A 3,998-nucleotide genomic window follows, 5' to 3' on the forward strand; every position below is an offset into this window, starting at 1 on the left:
CACTTCTCAAGAACGGGGAAGATACGGTTTGTGCTGGATATCAGTTTGGAAAAACACACCGTCAACCTTTTCCTCGATCAGAGTTTTACTCAAAACGACCATTGGAGTTGGTTCACTCTGATGTGTTTGGTCCAATAAAGCAGAAGTCTGTGAGTGGAAATCATTATTTTCTTATATTCGTTGATAATTTCTCGAGATATGTGTGAATGTATTTTCTACAGGAGAAATCTGAAGTCTTTGAAAATATCAAAGATTTACGTGCACGTGTAGAAGCTGAAACGAGATTTAAGATCGGTTGTTTGAGAACCGATAATGGTGGAGAATATACTTCTCAGTGTCTTTCCACCTGTTTGAGGGATCACAAAATTCAAAGGTAATTCACTTGTCCTGAAACTCCACAGCAGAACGGAGTTGCAGAAAGAAAGAACATGCATTTAGTTGAGACATGGCGGAGTATGTTACATGGGAGGAATGTTCGTCCTCAATATTGGGCGAAGTGTATACGCGCGGCCGTATATGTAACTAATCGTCTTCTGCAACAACGACTTGGTTATGAATCGCCTTATCAAAAGCTTACTGGTAGGAGACCATCAATTAGACACTTTATAGTGTTTGGTTGTGTTAGCTATGTGCTTGTACCAATGTAGATGAGGACAAAAATAGAGAAAGCGGCAGTTCGAGCCATGTTCATTGATTATGATGAGCAAAGGAAAGGGTGGAGATGCTTGGACCCATATACGAAAAGGGTTTATGTGTCAAGAGATGTGGTGTTCGATGAAGCGTCATCTTGGTGGTCCGTGGAAAACACCGCAATGCTTGACTCAACAAATTTGATTGGCAGTTGAAAGAGAGATTGGATTCGATTGTGCTACCACAGGAAAATCATGGTGTAGCAAATCCGGATTCGATCCAAATGGTGAAAAGCATGGTTGATCTCTCACACATGGATGAAGATGTGTTAGAGTCAGAACATGAGGTGCAACATCAAAGTTCGACGGCAACCTCACATAATGGTAGTTCGATAAGCAAGAGCTCTAGTACATAGAAGACTGGAAAAAGTCTGTCGCGTGAAAAAGATGTTCCAACTTCACCAGAAGAGTTGCGACCATCGCTGCATCTAAGCCACGGAGATCGACGCGTATTCCAAAGGCAAATCCAAAGTATGCAAATTTGGCTTTTTTTGTGAGGTGGTGGATTTGTCATTTTTCGAAGATGCAAAAGGCGTCAAGGAGTGGCGAATTGATAGGTCACGAAACTTTTCTCAGAAGGAACTTAGCATGGCTTGTGAAGAGTTTAACGTTGAAGAGGAGTGCTAGAGTCACTGATGTCATGTACATGGCGTCGGAGGGGCCGTGCCGGGCCAGGCCGACGGATTTGAATCGTAGTTTGGTCAGTCGGTGTTGAGAGGGAGAATTGTGAACGTTATATTCACCGCCGACTCTTCATAGAGTCCTTCTGTTTTTAGCTAGTTTTATTGTTTGTTAAAACAAAGGTTGGATAGGCATTATGATGAGTTTGAGTTTATCTATAACTCTAATAGCTAAGGTTTGAAAAGTTTTTTTTTTTTTTGTAGGACTTCTTAAATACGGTAGAAGAATTTTCATATGGCATAGAATTTTGTCTTATCTGTCTTAGTTGTTACCGAGTCAAACGAACTACTGGATGTATAAATTGTGGACGTGTGAATAGAAGGATTTCTTCCATGGTTTTGCGAAAGTGTATTCACGTTAACAGCAAAGTGCATCAATTTCTCTTCTTGTTCTATACTCTTTTATATTTCTCTTTATATTCCAATTCAAAGGACTGGCCCACAACAATATAATTATCCAATCACTGTGAATTTTTAAGGTAGGGGGGCCAACCAATTGGAAGATCTATAATGTATAATGTGGGGCCATCAATAAATACAAAATTCACCTCGACATTACTTGAAAATTGATTTTTTCACAAGCAAGGAATCTGTTTTCAGAAAATGAAGAAGATTCACGTGGATCATTTGGCTTGACATTTAGTACATAATAATACCTTTTTTTTACTTGATACAATGTCGATCACGCTCACGAAAGTAAAATATGTTGCAAGATTAGACTTTTTGGTTCGATAGTTTCTTCTTACCAACCTAGTAAATTAATCTGCATGATATTATATTTTGAGGGGAAATCATACGATACGTGAGTGTAACCAAAGAGTAGGTTTTTCTTCTTCTATAAAAGGTAATCTTTTGGACACAAAATACATCAGTTGTGACATGCACGGCCTCAACCATGGGAAGCACCTCTCTTCTCTCTACCATTGCTAGAAGGTAATCTTCCCCTCTTTGCCAAAATTTTTGAAAGTTATACTTAGGGATGATCATAGCACTCCGATCTATATATGTTTCCATAGTATGCAGTTCCTCGATAGATCGGAGGGATAGGATCATCCTATGGAAATGATTTTTTTAGCACGACCTATTTACGTTATGGCCCATCACATGGACGGTTTGGATCATCCTATAGTGTGGTCCATACCGTACTTTTCTGAAAAGTAAGGGACCATAGGGCTTACACCATTTGAAATCTCGTAGAAAATAAGGGCTGGTTTTGCCAGCCCTTTATATTAGGCACTTCTGCTCAAGCTAGTTTGTCTCATCCACCTACTATGTCAGTTGAATGATTCCATGAAAAATATGAGATGCGTGGTTTGTGAAGAATATCAATCCTTTATCTTATTTGTGAAGAGTATCATACCCAAAGAGCCACACCCGTACGGGTCAAGTATGGAAAATTGCCCTGTTCTGATTGAGTAAATGGACTATATTGTCATGTTAAATTTGTATTGTTTCCTATAAAAGAATAAATGAGAGATTTGGTAAGTAAGCTGGGATTGAACCTCCAACATCAAGGTTGAAGGCCAAGGCCTTTATGATTGAGCTAGAGGCTCAATCCTGGAGATCTATCTTTACTATGGACGTAGGCAATCTTGCCTAAAACACTTTTCTCCTTTGATCTTGGGTGATGATAAATTCACACCCCCTTAAGGATAATTCGCACCCCTTTAACGTGACTTGTCTCATCCACCTACTTCAAGTGACACACTTTTGCCAGACCGTTATCTTGTAAACCATTACGAGAGAAAACCAAAATGGCCTTCATCTCATTCGGTATCAATCCTAACTATAATTAGTCATTGGGTCTCACATGATGACATGTGTACAATTCTGGACCGCTATCTTTTAAACCATTATGTGACAACCCACATGGTCTTGATCTCAGTATCTCACTATTGTCGTTTGACTCGTTTTAGCATGTTTTTATTAAAAAAGATGGTGTAATCTATCAAAGCCTGTTTGAAAAGGCTTTTCACCTTCTCATCTATATTTGAGAATGTTAGGGCGGTGGGAATACCAAAGGTCAGTTAATAAAAAGAGAGACTTGAAGCATTGCTCTTAATTCTATCTAGTTTGGAATAAAATGACAGCTGCCCCAGTCCCTATTTAAGAGTTTAAATATGGGTTTTTTTAAAGGCTAATGGGCTCCAGCCCATGTGGGCCACAACACCTAGACCATTATCTATTGGGCTTATATATTAGAACATATCTAACAATCTCTTCCTATGTTCTACATATAGCATCACTGAATAGATAGATAGTGTGATGTTCAAACAAAATATTGAATCATCCACATCACCATATCATAAAGATCTGTAATCCATCTGAAAACACGAATAATTTTATGATTAACAAAGAGTTTTAGATACAATCTAAACTCAACTAAAAGGTAGTTGCACATATAAGTGAACCCCGTTGATCTTAGATGAATTCATTCATGGGGTATGATTCTCATTGAGATCCAAAATAAAGTTCCACAAAAAATAAACTCTATACATACTGACATGAAAGCATAGTCTTCGTGACTTTAGAAGATTTACTCATCAAGTAAGTCATCCTCATCAAAGTCCAAATCAAGACAAGCTCCTCCTTTTTCGCCAATCCCTGTGGATTACCAAAAATGGATTTC

Source organism: Tasmannia lanceolata, unplaced genomic scaffold (genome assembly GCF_043159265.1).
Source record: "Tasmannia lanceolata isolate RefF3 unplaced genomic scaffold, GAP_Taslan_0.1 ptg000044l, whole genome shotgun sequence".
Taxonomy (NCBI): domain Eukaryota; kingdom Viridiplantae; phylum Streptophyta; class Magnoliopsida; order Canellales; family Winteraceae; genus Tasmannia; species Tasmannia lanceolata.